Raw genomic sequence first — 27,052 nt, forward strand, 5'->3', positions numbered from 1 at the left:
TCTTTCACTCGGCATAATTATTTCAAGCTTTATTCATGTTATAGCATGTATTAATAGTTCATTTACCTTTATTGCTGAGCAGTATTCCATTGCATATATGGGCCACAGTTTCTTTATCAGTTTACCTACTGACAGACATTTGGGTTGTTTCCATATGTTGGCTATTTCAAATAAATCTGTATAAAACAATCATGTATAAGTTTTTGTACAGACATATGCTCTCATTCACCTGGGTAAATACTAGCAACTATTAATAGTGAGAAGGAGTTCTAGTTGCTCAACATCCTCATCAACACTTGATGAGCTTTTTAATATTTTGGCCATTCTAGTGGGAATATGATAGTACCTTGTGATTATAATTTGCATTCCTCTAATGACTAATGATGTTGATCATCTTCCCATGAGTTTGTCATTTGTATATCTTCTTTGGTGAAGTGTCTTTGACTCTTTTTAAAAAATTAGTTGTTTGTTTTCTTATTAACTTTTGAGGGTTCCTTTTTACATTTTAATTCCCATATGGATAATATGCAGTGTTCTATTAGTTTCAGGAGTACAGTATAGTGATTCAACAATTCTGTACATTACTCAGTGCTCATCATAGTTAAGTGTGCTCTTAATCCCTTTTATCTATTTCACCCGTCCCCTCCCCATCCCCCCTCTGGTAGCCATCAATTTGTTCTCTATAGTTAGTAGTCTGTTTTTGACTTGTCTCTTTTTTTCTTTGTTCATTTGTTTTGTTTCTCAAATTCCATTTTTAATTGAATTATTTGGGGTTTTTTGGTGTTGAGTTGTGTAAGTTCTTTAGATATTTTGGATACTGACCTTTTATTGCATATGCAATTTGCATATATCCTCTCCCATTCAGTAGCTTGTATTTTAGTTTTGTTCGTTGTTTGCTATGCAAAATCTTTCTATTTTGATGTAGTCCCAATAGTTTGTTTTTATTTCCCTTGTCTCAGGAGACATATCTAGAAAAATGTTGCTATAGCTAATGCTAAAAAAATTACTGCCTGTGTTCTCTTCTAGGATTTTTATAATTTCATGTCGTACATTTAGGTCCTTAACCCATTTTGAGTTTATTTTTATGTATGATAGATATAAGAAAGTGGTCCAGTTTCATTCTTTTGCATGTAGCTGTCCAGTTTTCCAATACCATTTTGGTGATGAGATTGTCTTTTTCCCATTGCATATTCTTGCCTCTTTTATCAAAGGTTAATTGACCATATAATTGTGGGTTTATTTCTGGGCTCATGTTTTGAGAGCTCTCTATATATTCTGGGTGCAAGTCCTTTATTGGATATTTGTTTTAAAAGTACTTCCTCCTCAGGGCGCCTCACTGGCTTAGTCAGTAGAGCATGCAACTCTTGATCTCAGGGTTGTGAGTTCAAGCCCCATGCTGGGCGTAGAGCTTACTTAAAAAAAAAAAGTAAAAAAGTAAATTAAATTTAAAAAGGACTCCCTCCTAATCTGTCATTTATGTTTTCGTTCTCTTAACTATCTCTTACTATGAGCAGAGATTTTACACTTTGATGAAGTCCACATTTATCAAGTTGTTCTTTTATAGCTGTGCTTCCAGTCTCATATCTAAGAAATCTTTACCTAACCTCAAGGTCACAAATATTTCTCCTGTTTTCTTCTAAAAGTTTAATAGCTATAAGTTTTACATTTTGATCTATGATACATTTGGAGTTAATTTATGTGTAAGATGTGAAATATGATTTGAAGTTGTTGTTTTTTTTCATGAAGATATTCAAAGTTGTCCTAGCAACATTTATTAAAAAGACTATCTTTTCTCCAATGAATTGTTTTTGCACCAAAAATCTATTGTCCATATATGTGAAAGTCTGGACTCTCTATTCTGTTCTATTCATTGATTTGTCTGTCTTTAAGCCAATGTCACAACATCTTTGTTACTGTACCTTTATAATGATTCTTAAAATCAGATAATGTTACTAGAATCATATCTTATAAAATTTGATAATATATATGAAGGGCAACATAAATACAGAGAGTAAACTCCTCTTTTTCCCATATTCTACACATTTTGGGGAGTTTACTTTTAGGAAAATAATTTGAAAGAAAAAGAACTTTATCTTAAAACATTTTATAACAACTTTTCCCCAGCCAGGAAAAAACCAAAACAAAACAGGGTTATATCAAGGCTAATAAAAATGCAAACTAGTCTTCCCCCATTCTGCATATTCCCAGGGGTTTACTTACAAAAAGTAATTTGACAGAGAGAGAGATTTATTTATTTAAAAGTATTTTATGACAAATTCTCCCCCAACAAAAATGTGGAAATGTCTTCCATGATGAACACTAGAGAAATTATTGTCCATTGTGTCATGTCTCCAGGATGGAATTATACAGTCTTTAAAGAAAAGCTTCATGAAGAGAAAATGACTTAAGAAACACCAAATTGATACGTGTGTACATTTGATGGACTAACATCAGGTGGAAGTAGAACACAAATTGGTTTGCCCATGAACTGTCACCGTAACTCTGAGAACTACGCACAGGAAGGAAGGAAAGTTGTGGCTTTAAAAGCTGGAGGCAGAAATCCTCAGAAAGTGAGCTATCTTTGGTTTCTCCACACACTTTCTAAATCCTTGTGGTCATACATTTTTCTAGATCCTCTTGGTTGTAGCAATCAAGAGCTTAGAGCTGGCCCGGGTTAGGGTGAGGTAAGTAATGCAGCATTGCTCTTCCGATAAAGAAAGCCAGAGTTTTACTTTTGTAGGGCAAGTGAAGGGGGAAAGAGAGCAATGGGCAGAAGCGGGTGGAGATGAACAGTGAGGTCAGAGAGAGAAAGGTGGGCAAGAGTGGGGGAGGCTGGAGACGTCTAGAGAAAAAACAGCCCATGACAGGGTTGTAAGAACAACCATAAGGCAGAAGTGCAGGAGGCAGCTAGGAAGAGACAGAGAATACAAACAAAAAATGTGCTTGGGAAACTGATAAATTTGGGATTTCCAGGATGCTGACTTTTGTGTTATACAGATAAAAAGTAAAATTGCTATTATATTAGAGGGATGCAACATGATCGAAGAAAGTTTTCAAATTCAATTTGTACCTATTTATTAATCTATTCCTTTTGATTAGAACAGCTTTATAGAAATTTTTAGCATCCAGTGTATCTCTATGCAAAATTTTTTTCATGAATTTCTTGGCCTTTCTCTGATTTCTCAGACTTTGTTTTTTCCATACAGATTCCTGAATGATTTAATCTAGTTCCCCTTAGTATGTCCCCCCCCCCAAATCAATGAATGAACGGCATAGCAACATAAAAAACAAATCTAAATGTATATCCCAAACTTAATGACAAAGTTGGTATTTTAATTCAATAGAGAAAGTATGATTACTATGGCTAGAATAATTGACTCTTCATCTGAAAGAAAACAAACTAGACTCCTTACTTCATGCTCTGTACAGAAATGATTCCTAATATAACCAAGATGAAAAGTTTTTTTTTTTTAATCTGGTAGAAGGAAATTCAGGAAATACTTATGTAACTTTGGAGCACACGTAGAAATTGTCTTAAATACGGCAAAAAATTGAAAAACCGTAAAAATATTCGTGGCTATGTAAATTTGAAAAGTTGAATGGAAAGCAAACTGTAGAAAAAGAAATAGATACTTGAGAAAAAAAATTAACAGAGAGGAGAGGCACCTGGTTAGTCAGTTGGAAGCACATGGGACTCTTGATCATGAGGTCATGAGTTTGAGTTTGAGCCCCATGTTGGGTATAGAGATTATGTAAATAAATAATACTTCTGGGGTGCCTGGGTGACTCAGTCAGTTAAGTGTCTGACTCTTGATTTCAGCTCAGGTCACGATCCCAGGGTCATGAGATCAAGCCTCACGACGAGCCCCACGTTGGGCTCCATGCTGGGTGTGGAGCCTGCTTAAGATTCTCTCCCTCCCTCTCTCTCTGCCCCTCCCCAGCTCATGCTCTCTCCCTCTCTCTCTCAAAATAAATAAATAATAAATAAAGCTTTTTTAAAAAATTAACAAAAGAATATAAAACTTTACTCTGCAAACACAAAAGATTGCTAAAAGAAATTAAAGACCTGAATAAACGGAAAGGCATCTCATGCTCATAGGTAAGAAATTAAATATTGTAAAGATGGCAATAATCTCCAAATTGATTTGTAGATCCAATGCAATCTCTATCCAAGTCTCAACTGGCTTCTTTTCAAAAGCTGAAAAGCTGATCCTAAAATCCATATGAAATTTCAAGAGCCCCCCCCACCCTTTATTTTCAATCTTGAAAAAAAATTTTTTTGGAGGACTCATACCTCCTGATTTCAAATTTTACTACAAAGCTACAATAATCAAGCTAGTGTGGCACAGGCATAAGGATAGACATATAAATCAAGGGAATAAAATTGGGAGGTCAGAAAAAGAACTTTTACATCTATGGACAACTAATTTTCAACAAAGATGCCAGGACCATGCACTGAGGAAAGAATAGTCTTTTCAACAAATGGCATCAAGACGACTGAACATCCACCTATAAAAGAATGCAGTTGGACCCCTACTTCATGCAATACACAAAACTTAACTCAAGGTAGATCAAAGATATAAAGTTACAGAACTCTTTGAAGAAAATAGGAATGTAAAGTTTTGTGACTTTGGATTATGCAGTGATTTCTTAACTATGATACCAAAAGCATAAGCAAAGAAACTACACTGAGCGTCACCAAAGTTAAAAACATTTGTGGTTCAAAGGACACCATCATGAAAGTAAAAAGACTACCCACAGGATGGGAGAAGATATTTGCAAGTCACATAACTGATAAGAGTCCAGTGTCTGGAATATATACATATATATTCCACATATATACTTAATTTTGTGAGCATATAGAATACAGTTATGATAGCCTTAATGTCCTAACATCTGTGTCAGTTTGAGTTAGTTTCAATTGATTGATGTGTCTCCTCATTATAGGTTGTATGTTTCAGGCTTTCTGCATGCCTGGCAACATTTTTGGATGCCATATATGTGTACTTTACCTTGTTGGGTGCTGAGTGTTTTGGGATTACAATAAATCTTCTTTAGATTTGTTCTGAGTTACTTGGAAACACTTCAGTCCTTCCAGATTTTGCTAAGATTTGTTAGGTATTCTAGAACAGTGTTCAATCTAGAGCTAAGTATTCCACCAGGAGGCAAGACTCTTCTATGTACTCTACCCCAGGCTCTCTGAATCTTGAAGTTTTCCAGTCTGGCTGCTGGAACAGACAGTATTCTTGGCCTGTGTGAGTGGCAGGCACTCTTACCTCTAATCATTTCAGGTGGTTCTTTTCCTGCCTCAGGTAGGGAATTAGAGTCCTCACCAGTATGCCCTGATCAGTACCTAGCCAAATAATCAAACATATGCCCAGAGTCTGCATATGCCCAGAGTCCCCTCTGTTTATAGCTCTTTCCTCCCCACCACTCTCTTCAGTGCCCTCTAGTAGCTTTATTCTCCCCAGACTCTCCATTTTATCTCCTCAACTCAGAGACTGTTTACTGGGGTCCACTTGTGTTCCCCTCCCTGAGTCACAGTCTAGAAACTCAAAGCTATATATGGGGACACTTGGGCTCACCTCGTTTGCTTCCTGTTTCTCAAGGATCTTCACTGCCTTTTGTATCCTCCCGGAAATTACACAATCATACAAATGTACCCCCCCACACACACACAAACACACACCCCAAAATGACTTCATAGAAAACACGCACTTTTGCACTTTGCTTCTTAAAACTTAGTGTCTTGAATACCTTCTTTACCATGGCATATCGGGTGATCTCAATTAACACTTGCATAGAATGCCATTATATGGTGGGGCGCCTGGGTGGCGCAGTCGGTTAAGCGTCCGACTTCAGCCAGGTCATGATCTCGCGGTCCGTGAGTTCGAGCCCCGCGTCGGGCTCTGGGCTGATGGCTCAGAGCCTGGAGCCTGTTTCCGATTCTGTGTCTCCCTCTCTCTCTGCCCCTCCCCCGTTCATGCTCTGTCTTTCTCTGTCTCAAAAATAAATAAACGTTAAAAAAAAAAAAAAATTAAAAAAAAAAAAAAAAGAATGCCATTATATGGAGACACGGTCATTTATTCTACCAGTCTTCTATTTGTGAATACTCATTTTTATTCAGGAATTTTCCATTACCAACAACATTGTACTAACATCTTATGTAAATATGTCACTAGTGTACATGAATATGCACACATATACTCATTTGTCATCATGTATATATGCAGCTATATATGCAATGTGTATATTTACCTACATAAATATACATTTACAAATATATCATTTCAGCTTTGACTTTAATCATTTGTAATTGAATAATGAGTTATTATGAGCAAGAGTTCTTTTTTTTTTTTATAATGTGTATGTATTTTTGAGAGCGAGAGAGAGGCAGAGCACGAGTAAGAGAGGGGCAGAGAGAGAAGGAGACAGAATCCAAAGAAGGCTCCAGGCTCTGAGCTGTCAGCACAGAACCCAACGCAAGACTTGAACCCACCAATCGTGAGATCATGACCTGAGCCAAAGTCAGACGCTTAACCAACTGAGCCACTCAGGCTCCCCAAGTTCTTCTTTTTTTTTTTTTTTAACGTTCATTTATTCTTGAGAGAGAGAGAGAGAACATTAGCAGGGAAGGGACAGAGATAGAGAGGGAAACACATAATCCGAAGCACGCTCCAGGCTCCAAGCTCTCAGCCCAGAGCCCTATGCGGGGCTCGAATCCACGAACCGCGGTCCTCCAACACATGAACTGAGCCGAAGTCGGGTGCTTAACCAACTGAGTCACCCAAGCGCCCCCACTAAAGTTCTTTTCTTTTTTAAGTTCATTTATTTATTTTTGAGAGAGAGAGAAAGCACAAGAAGGGGAGGGAAAGAGAGAAAATCCCAAGCAGGCTCCACACTGTCGGCACAGAGCCCGATGCCAGGCTCAAACCCATGAATTGTGAGGTCATGACCTGAACTGAAGTCAGATGCTTAACCAACTGAGCCACCCAGGCGCCCCTATGAGCAAAAGTTCCGAAGACAGACTCCTTGGGTTCAAACCCTGGCTTTATCACTCTGAAGTTGTGTAACGTTAAGCCAGTTATTTGTGCCTTGGTTTTCTCTTCTATAAAATGGAGATGTTAAATGGAGGTAGTACCTACCTACCTCTAGGGGTGTTGAGGGATTTAAGTAATATAATCAAAGTCAGGCACTTAGTACAGTACCTGGTACAAAGTAAGGATTCAATAAATAGAAACTGACATTACTACCATGTATCTTTACACATGTAGATACCCTCACAAACATATAAAGCTATATGTTTGATTCCTCGGATTGAAAATGTTGGATGAAAAAGTATGTGGATTTAAAAGTTGTAATAATATCAAATAATCCTCCAAATATTGAACTGATTTACACACCTCTACCTACAGTGTGTGAATTGCATACTTCTTTATATCTTTGACAATACTTGACCTTATCAAAATTTTTAACACATGCACTAACACATGCACAGTCAATATTTATGTACGTGATTTACCTGTTCATGGGTATTGCCCATTCTGCAATTGGGATATTCATCTTTCAATTATTGATGTTTAAGAAATCTTTCCATATTAAGGAAATTAACTCTTGACCTGCAAATATTTTCTCATTTGCTGTGTATCTTTTGACTTCAATAATAACATCTAGTTCAATTGAAACTTCTTTTAATGGGTAAAATTTATCAATTATTTCATTTGCACCTTCTGGATTTTATGTTTTGCTTCAAATGGCTTCCACCTCCTAAATAATCAAAACAAAGCATACCCATCATTTTCTGACTGGACTCTTTATCTTTTAACAATTAAAACTTTTATCTGTATGGAATATATTGGTAAAGAGTGAAGAAGGAATCCAATTTTATATTATCCTTAGTTTCCTGTTGTCCTATCACTATTTACCAATTAATCAGTCTTTTCTTCACTTTTTCAAAAATATTACATCTACCATGTAATGAATCACCTTCTGTATTTAGCATTTTGTATACCTGTGAGAGTTGTTTCTGAGTTATCAGGCACTTGCAATATTATTATCATCATTATTTTAAATGTTTTATTTATTTTTGAGAGAGAGAGAGAAGGGGAGGGGTAGAGAGAGGGGGACAGGATCTGAATCAGGCTCCTCATTGACACCAGCAAGCCCAATGTGGGGCTCGAACTCACAAAACATAAGATCGTGACTGAGCCAAAGTCAGACACTCAATCAACTGAGTCACCCAGGTGCCCCACAACATTATTTTTTAATAAAGCTTTTCCAGGTGATAAAATCATAGAATTCTAGCACTAGAAGGATGTTCAAAATCATCTGGCCCAACCTCCAGTCAAATTTAGAAATTTCTTCTACAGCACACATGACAAAATGTCACCTAGCCTTAGCTTGAAGATCGCTAGCAATGAAAAACTCAAACTCCATGTGACAGATGCTTCAATTTTTGGACACTTCTAGTGATTAGAAATTTTTATTATGTTGTGCTAAAATCAGCCTCCTGAAATTCCTGTCCGCTTTTTCTAGTTCTACTCTGACCGCGTATACATCGGTTCCTACTCAAACCTATCAACCTTTCAGTGCATGAAGATATCTATCCTGTCTCCCTTTGGCCTTCTTCATGGAAAAACATGAACATTGATCCCCCTACTCCCCATAGGCTTAACAAGTTCTCTATTCTGTGGATAATTAACCAGTTAGCAATGTGATTTTTTTTACTTGATTTGTCATATTTCAAACAAAAATTTGTCTATAGAATAAAAATTCATAATCTTCACCCCCTACATTCTTACCCTCTTCCAATTCTCTCTCCTCAAGGAAACCAATGATAACCTTATGATGCATATTCTTTTATGGGTTTTTTTTCTATCTACACATATAAAATCTGTTTTTAAAAATGATATGACTTGCCTTTTGCATATAACAATATTTCATGTACTTTATGTGTTTCTAAGTCAATACATATAGAGATCTACAGCATTCTTTAAAATAACTTCAGGGGCACCTGGCGGGCTCAGTCAGTAGAGCATGCAACTCTTGATCTCGGGGTTGTGATTGGGCATAGGGCCCACATTAAAAAAATGAAAAAGAGGGGCGCCTGGGTGGCGCAGTCGGTTGAGCGTCCGACTTCAGCCAGGTCATGATCTCGCGGTCCGTGAGTTCGAGCCCCGCATCGGGCTCTGGGCTGATGGCTCAGAGCCTGGAGCCTGCTTCCAATTCTGTGTCCCCCTCTCTCTCTGCCCCTCCCCCGCTCATGCTCTGTCTCTCTCTGTCCCAAAAATAAATAAACGTTGAAAAAAAAAATGAAAAAAAAAAATGAAAAAGAAATAGGGGCGCCTGGGTGGCCCTATTAAGCCCCGCATCGGACTCCATGCTGAATGTGGAACATGCTTAGGATTCTCTCTCTGCCCCTCTCCCACTCTTGTGCACACCTGCACTCTCTCTGTCTCAAAATAAATAAACATCAGGAAAAAAAAAAAAGAAATAAAGTAAAATAACTTCAGAATATTTTTTTAAGTTTATTTCTTTATTTTGAGAGGGAGAAAGAGAGACAGCACAGAGCCCGATGTGGAGCTCAAACTCACAAATCGTGAGATCACGACCTGAACTGAAATCAAGAGTCAGATGCTTAACTGAGTGAGTCACCCTTGCGCCCACTTCAGAATATTTCATAGCATGGATTTGCCATAATTTATTCTAACATTTCCCCTATACATTAATGGTGACTCCATATTTTTTAGCCATTATAAAAGAAATGATACAATATACATCCTTACATATAGATTGTTATATACTAGTGCTTTTATTTCTATAAAATACATTTCGAAAAGATTGCTGGCTTATAGGGTATGTGCATTTTATCTATTTATTTTTAATTTTATTGCAGTAAGAACACTTAACATGAGATCTACCCTCTTAACATATTTTTAAGTGTGTAATATGGTGCTGTTGAATATAGGTACAATGATGTACAGTAGTTCTCCGGAACTTACTCATACTGCTTAACTGAAACTTTACGCCTGTTATCTACTATCCTTCTGCCAAGACCCTGAGAGCTACCATTCTGTTTTTTGGTTCTATGAGTTTGACTATTTTAGATACCTCATATAAGTGAAATCGAGTAGTATTTGTCTTTCTGTGACTGGCTTATTTCATTTGCCCCATTGCCCTAAAGATTCATCAATGTTGTCTCATATGGCAGGAATCTTAAGAAGAGATGAATAATATTCCATTGTATGCATACACCCCATTTTTCTTCTCCATTCACCCACCGATGGACATTTAGACTGTTTCTAGTCTTGGCTATTGTGAATAATGCTGCAGTGAACCTGAGCTCTTCAAGATCCTGATTTTAATTCTTTTGGATAAATACCTAGAAGTGAGATTAGCGGATCATATGGTAGTTCTAGTTTAATTCTTTAAGGAATCTCCATACTATTTCCATAGCAACTGTACCATTTTGCATTTTGTTTTTTTGTTTTTTTATTTTTTTAGTGTTTATTTATTTTGAGAGAGAGAGAGATGGAAGGAGGAGGGAAATAGAGAGAATCCCAAGCAGACTCTATGCTGTCAGCCCAGACCCTGATGTGAGGCTCGATCTCATGAACTGTGACATCATGACCTGAGCCAAAACTAAGAGTCAGGCACTTACCCGACTGAGCCACCCAGGCACTCCTGCACTTTGAACAATGGTATAAAAGGGTTCTAATCTCTCCACATCTTTACTAACACTTGTCATCTTTGGGGGTTTGTTTGTTTCTTTGTATGTTTGCTGTTTTGTTTTTATTTTTTAAATTCTTTTTTAAGTTTACTTTTGAGAGAGACAGAGTATGAGTGGGGAAGGGGCAGAGAAGAAGACACAGAATCCAAAGCAGGCTCCAGGCTCCTGGCTGTCAGCACAGAGCCCGATGTGGGGCTCAAACCCACAAAATGTGAGATGGTGACCTGAGCCAACGTTGAATGCTTAACCGACTGAGCAACCCAGGCGCCCCTGTTTTGTGATGATTAGTGACAGTGAGCATTTTTTCACATATCCATTAGTCACCTGTATGCCTTCTTTGGAGAAATGTCTATGTACATCCTTAGCCCATTTTTTTAATTGAGTTATTAGGGGTTTTTTTTGATATTGAGTTGTAGTAGTTTCTTATTTTTTGGAGCTTATTCTCTTACCAGGTGTATGGCTTGCAAATATTTACTCCCATTCCGTAGATTGTCTGTTATTTCCTTTGCTGTGCAGAAGCTTTTTAGTATGATGTAGTCCCATGTGTCTAGTTTTGCTTTTGGTGCCTGTGCTTTTGGTGCCACATCCATGAAGTCATTGCCAGGACCAGTTTCATGAGGTTTTTACCCTATGTTTCTTTCCAGGATTTTTGCTGCTCCAGGTCTTAATTTTGAATATGGCATAAAGGTTTAATTTCATTCTTTTGCATGTGGACGTCCAGTTTTTCCAAAACCATTTGCTGAAGACACTGTCCTTTCCCCATGGTGTATTCTAGCCATCCCTGTCAAAGATCAATCGACTGTATATGCATTGATTTATTTCTGGGCTTTCTATCCTAGTCCATTGGTCTGTATGACTGTCTTTGTGCCAGTACTATAATGTTTTGATTACTGTAGTTTTGTAATGTATTTTGCATCAGAAAGTGTGATGCCTCCAGCTTTGTTCTTCTTTCTCAAGATTGAGTCAACTCTTTGTGGTCTTTTGTGATTGGGTGCCTTTATTTCCCTTTCCTTGCCTAATTGCTCTGTTACAACTTACAGTATTATGTTAAAAAGAGGTGGCCAAAACGGGCATCTTTGCCTCGCTCTTGATCTTAGAAGAAAAGCTTTCAGTTTTTCACAGTTGAGTATGATGGAGTATGTGGAGTTTTCCTATACGGCCTTTATTATGTTAAAGCACTTTCCTTCCATTCCTAATTTGTCGAGAATTCTTATCATGAAAGGATGTGGAATTTTGTTAAATGCTTTTTTCTGCAACTATTGAGAGGATCATATGCTTTTTATCCCTTATCTTATTAATGTGATGCATCACATCAATTGATTTTCATGTGTTAAGTCATCCTTACATCTCAGGGATGAATTTCACTTGGTCATGGTGTATGATCCTTTTATTTGTTTAGTTATTTTGAGAGAGAGAGAGAGAGAGAGAGAGAGAGTAAGCAGGGGAGGGGAAAGAGAGAGGGAGAGAGAGAATCCCAAGCAGGGTCCGAACTGTCAACACAGAGCCTGATGTGGGGCTCGATCTCTGAACCATGAGATCATTACCTGAGATGAAATCAAGAGTCAGACACTTAACCAACCAGTGTCACCCACATACCCCACGTATGATCCTTTTAATGTGCTGTTGGATTCAGTTTGCTAGTATTTTGTTGGGGATTTTTACATTTACATTAATCAGTGATATTTGTTTATAGTTTTATTTTCTTACGGTGTTTTTGTCTGGCTTGGGTATCAGGGTAATGCTAGCCTCACAGAAGGAGTTTGGAAATGTTCCCTCTTCTTCAATTTTTAGAGGAGTTTGAGAATTGGCATTAATTCTACTTTAGATGTTTGGTAGAATTTACCAGTGAAGCAATCTGTTCAGACTTTCTATTTCTTCATGATTCAGTCTTGGTGGCTTGTACATAACTAGGAATTTATCTATTGCTTCTAGGCTATCCACTTTGTTGTATATTTGGTTTATAATTGTTTGGACTAGTCTCTTATGATTCTTTTTATTTCTGTAACATCTGTTGTAATATTTCTTCTTTCATTTCTTGTTTTATTTGAATCTTCTCTCTTCATTAGTCTAAGTGTGTCAACTTGTCTACTTTTTTAAAAAACCTCTGGTTTCATTGATTTTTTTTCTAAAAGGGTATGTGCATTTTAAATCTAAGTAGCTATAGCCAGATCACTTGGCCAAAAAGGTTGTGGTAATTAATATACTTTCTGAAAAAGGTGGAAGATGGAGTGCCTCTCCACGTAGAAGAAAATAGTTAGAACCTCACCTCACACTATAAGCAACAATAAATTTCGCAGTAATTAATACACAAATACAAAAAATATAACTATTAAAAAAGAGGAAAAAAAGATAACATTTGTTCAACCTCAGGATAAGTTTGGCCCTTTTAAGAAAGACAGGAAACTGAGAAGCCATATGGGGCCCCTGGGTGGCTCAGTCGGTTAGGCATCTGACTCTTGATTTTGGCTCAGGTCATGATCTCATGGTTCATGGGATCAAGCCCTGCATCGGGCTCCCTCTGCCTTTCTCTCTCTGCCCCTCCCCTGCTCACACACACACACTGTCTCTCTCTCTCAAAATAAGTAAACATTAAAAATAAGCCTGAGAAGCCATAAAGAGAAAATTGATGTATTCAACCACACGAACATTTAAAATACCATAAACAAAGCCAGAAAAGAAATGAATAGACTGAGAGAGAAACTTGGAAGATATGACAAAGTGATATCACTAATACATAAACAACTCCTTCAAATTAGTAAGAAAGAAATATGTAAAAAGACAATGGGGGGTGCCTGGCTGGCTCAGTTGGTGAAGCATGTGACTTTCGATCTTAGAGTTGTAAATTCAAGACCCACCTTGGATGTAGAGATCACTTAAAAAAAAATAAAATCTTTTTTTTTTTTTTTTACTTTTTTTTAATGTTTATTTTTGAGAGAAAGAGTGAGCAAATTGGGGGGCGGGGGGGTGGGGAGAACAGAGTGAGAGGGAGACACAGAATCGGAAGCAGGCTCCAGGCTCAGCCGTCAGCACAGAGCCTGACGTGGGGCTCAAACTCACGAACTGCAAGATCATGACCTGAGCTGAAGTCGGACACTTAACCGACTGAACCACCCAGACACCCCCCCCCAAAATAAAATCTTTAAAAAAATAATAATAAAATAAAATCTTTTTTTAAAAAAAGCTAGTAGAAAAACGGGCACAAGATAGGAATAAAAAGTGATAGAGAACTGTAAACAGCCAATTAACTTATGAAATGTTCATTCTTCGAGGTAGTGCAAAAAACACACACTTAACCAACATTATCGTTATTCCCCATGAGACTGCCAGAAATGGAAAGAAAATATTGCTAATAACTAATGCTGTTGAGCAATGAGCACCCTAGGTCACTCTGACAAAGGAATCATTTTAAGTAATCAATTAGTCAATTGCACTTTCACACCTCACTTTTTTTGCTTCATTGACTGTATTTCTAAGCAAATGATATTTTATCACCAGCTGCAGAAGATAACACCTGAACGAGGAGAGAAACAACAGGATCAGAAGCTGTAGCATGTGGAAGTCCACTCACAGTGCTGGGTGACAGAAGCAATGCTCCTTCTTCCCCTTTCCAAATATCCTATAATGTAGTTTTCGGAATTCAGGGGGGAAAATTAGCAGGAAAAAAATAACATTCTCATCTTTTTCCCAAGCATGCCGCTTGTTTTAGAAACTTATCATGCTGTCGGTGTGCAACTTACACTTCTGCCAAATGCATCTTACACCTAAGTAGTCTGCAGCAGCATGAATTAACTAAGAACAAAATTCTCATTTCATAATAAAGCCTTTGTTTTATTTTCTTCTTCTCAGTTGGCTAAGCATCCAACTCTTTCTTTTTAAGTTTTTATTTATTCATTTTTGAGAGAGAGCACAAGCAGGGGAGGGGCAGGGAAGGAGAGGGAGACACAGGATCCAAAGCAGCTTCCAGGCACTGAGCTGTCAGCACAGAGCCCCACACAGGGCCTGAACTCACAAGCTATGAGATCAGGACCTGAGCAGAGGTGTGTCGCTTAACCGACTGAGCCACCCAGGTGCCCGTTTTATTTTCTTCTTTGCTACAAACAGAGAAAGAGGAAGTATCAGGAGAAACTTTAGAAGGGGATTTTGATCCCTATAAAGAACCATTGTCCAGAAAGGGAAACTCAAGTTCACCTGGTTGCCCTTATTGTACAGAAAAGGAAACCCTAAGCTAAGAGAAGCAAGACCTCAGAAAACAGACAGTTTGGAAATATGTCGCAGTTGCTACTGGACTTTGGTATAGATTATTCCAGAGGGGTTCTTACCTCTTGTGGTCCAGTCCCTTCCCTGCAGTCACAGGGCTTGCAAGAAGAGCCTTCCATGGCAGTGTAACCACTAGGTGGCACTGTGCACTGCGGGGCTAGTTCTGGTAAAGTAGCCCTGTCCAGTATAGTGTTTCAGTGTCTAGGACAGGATGATTTTCACGCCTACTGGATCGTAATTCTCCTCCAAAATTTATAAACTCAGCCAATTTTAAGAGGCATCTCACTTTTCTTAGAAAGGATGGAATTTTGGGGTGCCTGGGTGGCTCAGTTGGTTAAGTGTCAGACTCTTGATTTCAGCTCAGGTCATGATCTCACATTTGTGGGATCTAGTCCTGCGGCAAGGTTGAGCGTGGAGCCTGCTTGGGATCTCTCTCTCTCTCTCTCTCTCTCTCTCTGTCTCTCTCTCACACACAAAATAGAATAAACATTTAAAAAAACGTTTTAAATAGACGATCTAATAGCAAGACATTTTCTATGTTTATTTAGATGGGACAACAAATTATAAAAGTGTCAATTCTCCTTAAGTTAATTTAACTTACAAAGTTAACATAAGCCCAATAAAAATACCAATAGTTGGTAATAAAATTCATATAGAAAAACAAAAAATGAAAGAATAGCCAAAAAACTGTGAAAAAGAAGTACAGTGAGGACCTAACTCTACCAAAGACTAAAACATGCAATAAAGACTCTGTAATTAAAGCGGTTGGTCCTGATGCATAAATAGACAGCAGAAATTGAATAGAAATCCCTAGAGAGAAGGAAATTTGTATACAACAAAAGTGGCATCTGAAATCACTGGGGTAAATAAAAAAGGCCAACGAGTAGCCTTTTGGAAGAAGATAAAATTATATCCATACCTTATTTCATACACAAGAATAAACTCCAAACTGATCAGAGATCTAAATGGAAAAGAAAAGAAAAGAAAAGAAACCACGTAAGTTACTAGAAAAGATATGGGTAAATTCTTTTTTAATCTGAGTACAGGTTTCCCCCATTTCTTAAAGTAGAATGCTCCTATGAAACCTTTTGTAAGCCAAAAATAGCATAAATCACAGAAAAATTACCATTTTTGCGGAAAAAAATCCCGGACCCAAAAAGTAACGTCTCCTGGACTTTTCTGGTACCTTAAGACACATCTTGCCAAGGGGGCACGAAACAGATGGAGATAAAGCACAGATGTTCACAGACACAAAGCTATGGCAGCTTGATGTCAGAAGCTGAGACTGGGTTCCCTGGGAGGAAGGAGGGAGCTTGGCTGGCGATCTCACTGCTCAGAGCAAACTGCCTCTGTGATGGCTTTGCTGCAAAACGAACAGTGAACGATGTTTTTGCTTTTCAGCTTTCTTCATAGAAGCAAAAATCCTCTTCAGAGCTCCTCTGCTTAGCAAAAACAGGTACTAATGTAGGGCTGTTTTAAAAGTGAAGTGGTGTAACACAAACTTTTGAAAAACAGGGAAAAGCTTTCAAACTCAAGATCCAAGAATAGTAAAAGAAAAGACTGATAAATTTGGCTACATAAAAATAAATTTTTGAAGGAAATAAAACCCCCACAATGTAAAAAGTTAACTGATAAATTAGGAGAAAATATTTACAACCTATATGACAGATAAAGTGTTATTATCCCCAATTTATTTTATTTTTTTTTCCTCCATGTTTATTTGCTTATTTTTGAGAGAGAAAGAGAGCACGCGTGAGCAGCGGGGGGGACAGAGAGAGAGAGGGAGATAGAGAATCAGAGAAGCAGGCTCTAGGCTCCAAGCTGTCAGCACAGAGCCCAATGCTGGGCTCAAACTTGTAAACCGTGAGATCGTGGCTTGAGCTGAAGTCAGATGCTTAACCCAGGCACCCTATATCGCCCAGGCACCCTATATCACCAATTTATTTTTATTTTTTTAATGTTTATTTATTTATTTTGAGAGAGAGAGAGAGAGAAAGAGAGCTAGAGTAGGGGAGGGGCAGAGAGAGAGGGAGAGAATCCCAATCAGGCTCCATACTGTCAGCGAGGAGCCTGAGGCAGGGCTCCATCTCAGGAACCATTTGACCGAGACCTGAGCCAGGAGATCAAGAGTCACATCTTAACCGACTGAGCCACCCAGGCGCCCCAATCACCAATTTATTTTTAAACTCTGAAATTGAAGAATGGAGGAGCAAAAACTCAACAGAAAAAAATGGAGGGAAAACATATGAACAGACAAGTCACACAAAAGTATAAAAATGGTCTTTAAAGTACGGAAAGATGTTCAATCTCACTCACAATTAGAGAAATGTAAATTGAAACGGGTAAACCACCTCTCACCTATCAAGATTGGCAAAAATTGAAAAAAGCAAAGCAAAGCAAAACAAAAACCTGACAGTACATTATGTTGGTAAGGCTGTGGGGAACCAGCTACTGTCGTGCATTGCCAATAGAAATAAAAATTGGCACAATCCTTTCAGAAGGGAATTTGGCAACATCTGAAAAAGTACATATGCAGTTAACCTTTTGGCCCAGCAATGCCACTCCAGGAGTCTACCCTGAAAATACACCTCCACTGGTATGAAACCACATGTGGACAAAGTGGTTCATTGCAGTATTGTTTGTACCTGCAAGGTTTTGGAACAGCCTAAACTCCCATTCACAAGAGAATGTTTGAATTAACTAGGAGGCATCCACAAATTGAAAAACTTCACCACTGTAAAAAGAATGCGGGAGAGGGGGTGCCTGGCTTGCTTAGTCGGAAGAGCATGCAACTCTTGATATCAGGCTTGTGAATTCGAGCCCCATGTTCAGTGTAGACATTACTTAAAAAGAAAAAAGAATGGGGAAGATCCTGATGAACTGATATGAAGTGATTTCCGAGAGATATTGTTAAATGAAAAAAAAAGTGCAAAAGAACTTTAATGGAGAGACACAGAATGGTGGAATGAGGAACTCTGAGGACCCACCCTCCAGCAAAACAATCATAACTGGTGAAAGTTAAAAAGAAAAAAAAAAAAAAAAGAGGGGCATCTGGTTGGCTCAGCCGGTAGAGCGCGCAACTCACGACATGAGTTCAAGCCCCACACCGGGCATGGAGCCTCCTTTCAAAAAATAAAAAAATAAAATAATAAAAAAATAAAATAAAGTATCATTTGGGGCTCCTGACTGGGTCAGTCAGAAGAGCATGTGACTCTTGACCTTGGGGTTGTGAGTTCGAGTCCCACTTGGGTGTAGAGATTTCTTAAAATAAATAAGATTAAAAAGAAAAAAGTATTTAAACTCTCTGAAAATTGTCCTAAGGGCAGACAGCAAATAAATAATTATCCAAGTACACCTACTCAATCTTGATAAGATCAGCTAGAGTCTGTCACACTTGAGCCACCCCACTAGCTCAGTGCAGGGAAGCTCTACTCCAGGTGGGTACGGCTCCTCTCCTCTCCCCGTCCCCCCAGCTCCCAGGCAAAGGCTACAGTATTTCCCCAGGAAGGGCAGGTCCCTCAGTCTTTCTTATCCTTCCCAGCCCTGGGCTGCAGAGGAGAAACTCCAGGCAGGCAGGTGTGGACAAGAGCTTAGAGCTCCCTTTTTATACTGAGCCCCCTCTCACATTGTGGAGGTGCTACCTCAGGGTGGCAAGCTAAGGATACTAGGACCCTGATCACCCTCACCCCAGTTGCTAGTTCTACAAGAACCTAAGGGACCACAGGATACTTCCTTTGCCCAGTCCCTTGCAATAGAACAGAGCCATCACTCTGAGGAAGCAGGCTGCTGTCCTCACTGCCAGCTCTACCGTTATGTATATTTTATGACAATTTATAAAAGAGTAATACTGGATGTAGCATTAGAAGAATCTAAATTACTCTAACATCTCAAATAAAATAATGGGCCATAATGAGCTAGGTGCTTTATGGAAAAATCTCTGTAATATCATGAATCAAATCATCCATTCTGGACAGTAACTTTTATACTGGTATTTGAAGGTTATTTATATTAACTATTATTCTTGTCTGGAAAACAACTGGAAACATGCCAAATATCCATCAACTCTTCATAACAAAAAAGGATGAACTGATACATGCAGCAAATGGAAACCAAACACGATGTGTGCCGAAAGCAAACACAAAAGAGTGCACACTGGGTGATTCCATCTATATGAAGTTCTACAAAAGGCAAAACTAACTTATAGTGAAAAAAAAATTTTTTTAAGTGGTTCTCTATACGGAATTGTTGAATCACTATATTGTACACCTGAATTGAATACAACACTGTATGTTAACTACACTGGAATTAAAAATTCTAGGGGCGCCTGGGTGGCGCAGTTGGTTAAGCGTCCGACTTCAGCCAGGTCACGATCTCGCGGTCTGCGAGTTCGAGCCCCACGTCAGGCTCTGGGCTGATGGCTCAGAGCCTGGAGCCTGTTTCCGATTCTGTGTCTCCCTCTCTCTCTGCCCCTCCCCCGTTCATGCTCTGTCTCTCTCTGTCCCAAAAATAAAAATTAAAAAAAAAAAAAAAAAAAACGAAAAAAAAAATTCTAAAAATAAAGTGGCCCTGTAAAGATGAGAAATCATGTGGGAATTGAAAGGGGGTACAATGAAACTTTCTAACAGAAACATTTTACATATTGATTGTAGTGGTAGTTACACTGGTATTACATTTGCCTAAATTTATCATACTATGTACGTAATATAAGTTCATTTTATTGTATTCAAATTATATATCAAAGTTGATCAAAACAAAAAAAGCAAAAGAAAAAAGAAAAGTCTGGTGTCTTCCCTGTCTGCTCACATCTAAGAGAGGAACATTAAGAGACTGATTGGGAGTCACCTGGGTGGCTCAGTAGGTTAAGTGTCCAACTTCAGCTCAAGTCACGATCCCACAGCTTGCGAGTTCGAATCCCTCGGCGACTCAGTGCTGACAGCTCGGAGCCTGACGCCTCCTTGGGATTCTATGTCTCCCTCTCTCTTTGCTCGTCCCCCCACTTGCGCTCTGTCTCTCTCTCAAAAATAAGATAAACATTAAACAAAACTTTTTTAATTAAAAAAAAAGGAAATCGATTGGAAGTCCTGTACATGAGGAGGCTTTTCAACTGGGGGGTTTCACTGTAGGGTGATCCAGGTGGGCTGTTTTGTCAGAAAACCTCAGATGTCAGTGTTTCTAGGTCTTTCCTAAAAAGAGACGGTAAGGGAATTGAGGCCAGACTACTTCAATTCAAATACAGGAACTACCACTCATTTGCTACTTCCTAACTTCTCTGGGCCTCTTTTTCTTTATCTGTAAAATCGGCATGATAATAGTGCCTACCTAGGAGTTAATGTAAAGATTAGATGAGTTAATGTGTATAAAACAATATCTGGCACTTAGTAAACACTAAATAAACATTAGCTGGTAATGTTGTCATTCTTATTCAGGCAAGACATTTCCAATCTTCTGCCTTGAAAACAGAATCCTGGCTGTCACTATTTTAGGAGGGAGCATGAAAGAGAATTAGGTGATTGGAGAAAAGGGATCATGCATTCTCTTTGCCCTTCTCCTGGGGGCAGGGTGGGTTATGCCCTTATCTTCCCCTCATTGTCTTTTGGTGGGATTGGGGGGAGGAGCAGAAGTTGTTGTGTGGATTCATCCCATCAACTTTCGGGAAGGATTTGTCAAGCAAAAGAGCAGTGGAAAGTCTTACTACTAAAGAGCTGAAGAGATCTGATTACATAAATCATATATTTTAAAAAGCACCATAAGCAAAATCATAACATCATAAAAAATGCAAAGAGAACTAAGTGTGAAAAGAATTTGCAACAAATGTAGTGTGGAAATAAAGACCTACTCAAATAAGAACTCAGAGCTTCCTGAGCAAGGGAGTCACCACCATCACATGATGCTGAAAGCCTGCAGGGGAGTGAGAAAGCACAGTGGCAGCGCGGGACGGGGGAGGGGGGCGGATAAAAAATTTCAGATGTGCTGTGATTGGAGATTTTTGGCACAAGAATGTGAATGTAAGCTAACTAGACATGGGGCATCTTATGTGATTAGTTTGGGGAGCATATTTGGGTTTGTCTGGTTGACCCTAAGTTAGAAATTGGGGAGAGGGAGCAAAAAAAATAGGGAAAGTGACTGTCCTTGACCAAGTCCTTGTTGTGGGCGGGTTACTAACGAGGTTGTGGTTTGGTGGCCCGGACTGACTGCTGCAGAGGTTGTGGGACAGAATTCTAAGGTCATATGTGGTCTGACTCTTGTCTGTGTTTATACTCAGTCTCTCAGTAGTTAAGGTGTATAATACGTGAAGCTTATACAAAAGAGATAAGAAAAACTTAGATGTCCCCAGTAGATTAAACGGTCAAAAGAGGCAACGTATGATTTCTATATGTGGAATTAGAAGTAGCTACCTCAGTAGATTCAAATCACAGTCAAGTTTGGTTTATGCACATCTGATTGCAAATGCACAAGAAGAAAGAGAGAAAGGTGATTCAACTTTATTATCACCATGAGTGTGTGTCACAGGCAATGCAAACTCGGGATGGCTTTGTTTGCAAGAAACAAACTGTATAATTAATTATGATGCACAGAGAAACACCAATAAAGAGTAAGAGGAACTGATCATATCAACTACAGAAGATACGATTAATATTTTATGGATGATTTAAGACAGTGTTTTCAAACTACGGGTTATGGTCCATTAGTAGGTTGTGAGATCAATTTACAGGGCAATCAGTGTTTAAAAAAAAAAATAGAATGGTACAGAATAGAACAGAATAATGCCTTTTCCCCTTATCGGTTAACTTGCAGAATGTAAAATTTGGGTAAGATGTGACACCAGTGTAAACACTAAAATAATTCAACCCCATAGGAGAAGTAAATAGGGATACAAGATATTGTTTGTCTGAATGGAACTACATCAAACTTAAGACTTCTGTGTATTAAAGGATATATATATATATAATCAATAGAGTTGAAAAGGAAGCTACAGATTAGGAGAAAATATTTGCAAATCATATATCTGATAAAGGGTTAATATCTGGAATATAAATAGAATTCCTACAACTCGACAACAAAAACAAATAAGTCAATTTAAAAGTGGGCAAAGGACTCAGACATTTCTGTGAAGATGATATACAAACGGTCAGCAAGCATGTGAAAAGATGCTCAACATCACTAATCATTAGAGAAATGCTAATCAAAAGCACAATAAGGTGCTCACGCTCTTTAAGATGGCTACTGTCAAAAAAAAAAAAAAAGTGTTGGCAGGGATGTAGAGAAATTGGCCCCATTATGAAACGTTGGTGGGATTGAAAAATAATGCAGCCACCATGGAAAATAGTATAGCAGTTCCTCAAAAAATTAAAAACAGAACTACCATATCATCCAGCAATCCCATTAATGGATATATATCCAAAACAATTGCAGGTAGGTCTCAAAAAATCTATTTGCACACCCATGTTCGATAGTAACATTATTCACAATAGCTAAGAGGAAAAGCAGCTCAAATATACATTGATAGATGAACAAACTATGATATGCACATACGATAGAATATTGTTCAGCCTTGAAAAGGGTCCTGTCAAGCCTTGGATGAACTTTGAGGACATTATGCTAAGTGAAATAAGCCAGTCACAAAAAGACAAATACTGAATGATTCCACTTGTGTGAGATATTTACAGTAGTCAAATTTATAGAAACAGAACGTAGAAGAGTGGTTACCAGGGGCTTAGATGAGGGGAAATAGGGAGTTGTTCAATAGGTAGAGAGTTTCATTTTGGCAAGATGAAATGGTTCTAGAGATTTGCTGCAAAACAATGTAAATATACTTAACACTACTAAATGAATAATTTGTTACCACAATTAAAAATAAAATTCGAAAATTATTGTTATTTTAAGATTTTATTTTTAAGTAATCTCTACACCCAAGCGGGACTTGAACTTACAACCCCGAGATCAAAAGTCCTACATTCCACCGACTGAGCCAGCCAGGAGTCCCTAAAAATTATTTTAAACTAAAACAAGATACCATTTGCTATTAAATTCTCAAAGGATTTAAATGATAATGTTGAATGTTGGTGAGAGTTGAATGAGCAGTCTTGCCACTGCTGGTAGAAGGCATCTCTTACAAGAAAGCAATTTGGCAATAATCTTTCAAGAGACTTGAAAAGATTGATACCTTTTAGCTCAGGAGCTCTATTCCTAGTAATCTCTCCTAAGGAAGAAAATTTTAAATGTGGACAAGGAATTGAGCACAAAGACGTTCACTAGCCTTTTCTTTTTTAAGGGAAAAATTGTAAACAATGTAAATATTGAACACATGGGAACAGTAAAGAACATTTGAACACTAGGAAGCGGATGAACAAAATGTCTTAAATTCACACAATAGCCTTAAAATGTCTATTCATGAATAATTGTTAATGGAGGGGCGCCTGGGGGGGTTCGGTGGGTTGAGGATCAACTCTTGATTTTGGCTCAGGTCTTGAGAGTGAGCCCCACACTGGACTCCGTGCTGGGGGTGGAGTCTAGTTGGGTTCCTCTTTCTCTCTCCCTCTGCCCCTCCCCCGCTTGTGCACACTAAGTAAATAAATAAATTGTTAATGGAAAAATGTTTATGATACAATGTTAGTTGTGTTAAGGATAATTTTTTTAAAGATAAAATCATGACTGTCACATAAATATAAAGATAACATTCATCAAAGATTTAACTTAAAAAAACCCACAAAGATCTAATTTAAATCAATTAATGAGGGAACCAGTAAGATATTAAAACCTATCAAACAAGAATTCAGAGAGTTGTGGGAGGGGGATGGGCTAAACGGGTAAGGGGTGTTAAGAAATATACTCCTGAAATCATTGTTGCGCTTTATGCTAACTAACTTGGATGTAAATTTTAAAAAATAAATTAAATTAAATGGGAAAAAAAAAAAAAAAGAATTCAGAGAATCCTACAAGAATAGGTCAACCAGGAAGACTGTAATGAATTTCCAAATAGATACAAAACTGACTTTATCTACTTAGGGATTTGGAAATCTTATCCCTCCACCTACAGAAATCATTTGCATATCTATGGGCCAGAGTAATTTGCATTGCTACCTCTGGCGAAGATGTGTAGTAAACAAACACTAAGGGCTCGTTTTTTTTTTCTCTTTTCTTCCTCCTATTTCAGAGTCTTTTACAGCTTTTCCTGACTGTTGAAGTAATCAGAATATAAAATTGAATGTATAGCATTGTCTCAATTAAGGAAGAAAAAAAAAGAGAGAAAAAATATAGCCTAAATATTAAGTATGGGTTTTTTTTCTTAATGGTGGAGTTAGTAATTGTTTCCTTAATCTTTTCTCTTTTCCAAGTTTTCTACAATAAAAACATAATCCTTTTATAATAAAAGTTTTTAAAACTATAATCATAGTTTACCTAAGGCAAAAATACCCAAATAATGGTACCCCTAAAATTCAGTAATGAAAATTTATATCTAAATCTAAATAAATCTATATAAAATCTAAAAATTAAGGGAGTCAATATGAAATACTTGGGATTAGCTATTTGTGGAAATATTCCCTAAAAGAAATCTTCCTCTGAACAAATTTGATGATAAATATTTTTGAGGAGACAAAGCATGCTTTCAAATTCCTTAGGGAAATCACAATCTAAGTCTAAGAGGAAAATAATTAAAAGTGAGTGTTTTTTTTTTTAATTAATTCTAACATGAATTATACTAGGAATGATATTTGGTAAAGGTAGATTTTGGTCTGCGTGGAGTAGCATGGGAAAACTCTAAACATAAATGATTTGCCAATGTTTCCTCAATAGTTCTCAGAGGAAAGAATATACTGATTTGAGATGCTAGTCCTAAGTACTTCAGTAGAAATACGTTTTTTTAAAGTAGAGAAGGACAATACATCTGTTTACCATGCTATGGTTTAAGAGCAATACTTCTAAAAGAACATCCTTTTGTTCTCTTGAATACAAACTGGAGACCAATCTTGAGAATTCCTTGAGCCAAGTAAACAAAACTAAATCTAGCTTGTTCGTAAACACAGTTGAAACCTAGGTTATTTCTTATAAGTGTGTCTGACACTGTAATAGAAACTGAAGTCATCTTCCTAAAAATGACATAAAATAATCACCTCTAACTAACCCCCTGCTTTCTGGAAACCCCCAACTGTAATAACCATTGTCAAGGTTAGACAACTTCCTCATTTTCTCATTATAAGCTTTACCTCTTTGATTTGATCTCACATAATCATATCCACTAGAATACTTACAATCTCCTATTACATGTGAACAATGAACCCCAGGTATATTGGTCAGTAGAGTCTACCTTAGAAACTCATCCTGGACCTACCTTCAGTCCATCTTGGCTGCACCTACAACAGTGAAATTCTGGGAGGCACCTGAGCGCAGAGTTGATTCTGTATGGGAGAATTGCTTCCTTCCTTAGGAGGCTCATGGGTCACATCAGGTAGCCAAACTTCCCTGAAGACAGAGCAAGCTCTATCAGATCCCAAAAATACGTCTTGGGCAAATTAACCCAAATTGGGTTAATCAGGGAATCATAGACAAACATGTATTTCCTAAGTCATGACAATCATTTTCATCTACGACTAGACTTTAACTGCTCTATCACCAGACAAATGGTCCCGGTAAAATCATTTCTTTCTTTGTATTTACAATATTATGCTATTGTTTGCATTACATAGTGAAGATTCAAAACACGCTTATCTTGAGGCGCCTGGGTGATTCAGTTGGTTAAGGGTCCAACTCTTGATTTTGGCTCAGGTCATGATCTCATGATAGTGAGACTGAGCCGCAAGTCAGGCTCCATGCTGAGCCTGCTTGGGATTCTCTCTCTCTCCCTCTCTCTGCCTCTCTCTCTCTCAAAAACAAAACAAAACAAAACAAAACAAAACAAAACAAAACAAAAACAAACAAAAAGACCCCACTCTCTATCTTGTCTCAGGAACAATAGAAGGCAAAGGGTTTCTCTGACCTCCCCAAATCTTTTTCAACATAGAGAAGGACCAGGTGTTCCTCTGGGACGATAGTTTTCAGACATGATGAGATTAAGGATGATAGAGTATATCCAAAATGAAGACTTCCCTCTCCCAGCCCCTGAGATTCTGATCTTTTAAAAGCTCCTCAGGCAATCTGACTGTGCAGCCACCCTGAAGAGCCCCCGATGCATAGGGTTTTAAAGTGCTTGCACAGGCCTTTTTTTTTTTTTTTTTTTTTTTTTTTTTTTTTAACGTTTATTTATTTTTGAGACAGAGAGAGACAAAACATGAACGGGGGAGGGTCAGAGAGAGGGAGACACAGAATCTGAAACAGGTTCCAGGCTCTGAGCTGTCAGCACAGAGCCCGACGCGGGGCTCGAACTCACGGACCATGAGATCACGACCTGAGCCCAAGTCGGCCGCTTAACCGACTGAGCCACCCAGGTGCCCCTGCACAGGCCTTTCTTAAAAGTGTGTTAAGGGGCGCCTGGGTGGCGCAGTCGGTTAAGCGTCCGACTTCAGCCAGGTCACGATCTCGCGGTCCGGGAGTTCGAGCCCCGCGTCAGGCTCTGGGCTGATGGCTCAGAGCCTGGAGCCTGTTTCCGATTCTGTGTCGCCCTCTCTCTCTGCCCCTCCCCCGTTCATGCTCTGTCTCTCTCTGTCCCAAAAATAAATGAACGTTGAAAAAAAAAATTAAAAAAAAAAAAAGTGTGTTAAATGGCCCTCTCCCTAACCCCAACAGTTGAGAGTGTGAAGTATGACTTAGCACAGCCAATTGGTCAGCCTGGAACATTGACTCTTGAGAGAATTACTGCAAAGTCTCTGGGCCAATTAGAAATTATTCATGAAATTGTGGTGGCATTGAGAGTCAAGGACTGCAGCACCTGGTGGTGTCCCAAACAGACCTTCCGTATGTATGTGCTAGCCTTCCCAGTAAGTCTCTGAACTATCCAGTTCCTTCTAATAAATTCCCTTTCTGGGTAAATTAACTAGAAGTGGTGTCTGTTGTTTGCAATCCAGAACCATGGCTAGGCTAGGTCAGTGAGGTAGGTCTTATCATTACCATTTTGAAGATGAAGAATCAAGG

Source organism: Prionailurus bengalensis, chromosome D2, assembly GCF_016509475.1.
Source record: "Prionailurus bengalensis isolate Pbe53 chromosome D2, Fcat_Pben_1.1_paternal_pri, whole genome shotgun sequence".
Classification (NCBI taxonomy): Eukaryota; Metazoa; Chordata; class Mammalia; order Carnivora; family Felidae; genus Prionailurus; species Prionailurus bengalensis.